Below are 1347 nucleotides of genomic sequence, written 5' to 3'. Positions count from 1 at the left end.
AAAACAGACCTGGCAGGACGAATACTGCAATGGGCGGTGGAGCTGTCCGAGTTCGACCTTCACTATGAAGCTCGGACTGCCATAAAATCTCAGTATCTAGCCGACTTCATCGCAGAATACACTGAGACCCCTGGAACCCCACTCTCATGGAACCTGTATGTCGACGGGTCCTCAAATAAAACTGGAAGCGGAGCCGGGGTTATACTCGAAAGCAACCAAGGAACGCGGATAGAACTATCCCTAAAATTTGGGTTCCAGGCTTCAAACAACCAAGCCGAATACGAGGCCCTACTAGCAGGTCTAAAGCTAGCCGAAGAGGTCGGAGCCCAGAAAATCACGATCTTCAGCGACTCCCAGGTCGTCACATCACAAGTAAATGGAAGCTACCAGGCCAAAGACCCCACCATGAAAAAATACCTGGACCAAACACAGGCACAACTGTGCCACTTTTCAGAGATACAGATTCAGCACATACCTCGGAAAAAAAAAATGCCCGGGCAGATGCCCTCTCGAAGCTCGCCAGCACCAAGCCCGGAGGCAACAACAGAAGTCTTCTCCAGGAAACCTTGCAATCCCCCTCTGTGCTAGAAAGGAAGAAACGCTGAGCATATCCAACCAACAGCAAGGATGGATGACCCCCATACTCAACTACCTGAAGTCGGGAACTCTTCCCGCCGAAAGAAAGGAAGCCAAAAGACTCACGAAAGACGCTCAGAACTATACACTAATTCACGACGTATTATCCAGAAGAGGATTCTCAAATCCCCTCCTTAGGTGCGTCCCGACCTCAGAAACAAAGAACGTCCTCGAAGAAGTCCACGGAGGCATGTGTGGGAACTATCTCGGAGCTCGGGCATTGTCCAAAAAGGTAGTCCGAGCCGGGTTCTACTGGCCGACCTTGCAGAAAGACTCGACGGAATTCGTGAAAATATGCCCCCCTGCCAAAAACACGCCAATTTCCACAAGGCACCACCCGAAGACCTTATCAGCATCACCGCACCATGGCCCTTCGCAAAATGGGGACTTGACCTACTCGGCCCGTTCCCCCAAGGACCGGGGCAAGTCAAATACCTCATAGTAGGGGTCGACTACTTCACAAAGTGGATCGAAGCTGAACCCTTAGCCACCATTACGGCTCAAAAAAGTCACAAATTCCTATACAAAAACATTGTCACAAGGTTCGGAGTCCCCTACTCCATCACAACGGACAATGGAACACAATTCACCTAGCTTACGGGATGGAGGCAATGATTCCTATCGAAATAGACGAAGGGTCACCCAGAGTCATCTTCTACAACGAAGAAGGTAACCCACAGGCACAAAGGGAAGAACTCGACCTCCTCCCCG

The sequence above is a fragment of the Arachis duranensis genome, chromosome 6 (assembly GCF_000817695.3).
Source record: "Arachis duranensis cultivar V14167 chromosome 6, aradu.V14167.gnm2.J7QH, whole genome shotgun sequence".
Taxonomy (NCBI): Eukaryota; Viridiplantae; Streptophyta; class Magnoliopsida; order Fabales; family Fabaceae; genus Arachis; species Arachis duranensis.
Note: the sequence above shows the minus strand (reverse complement) of the source record.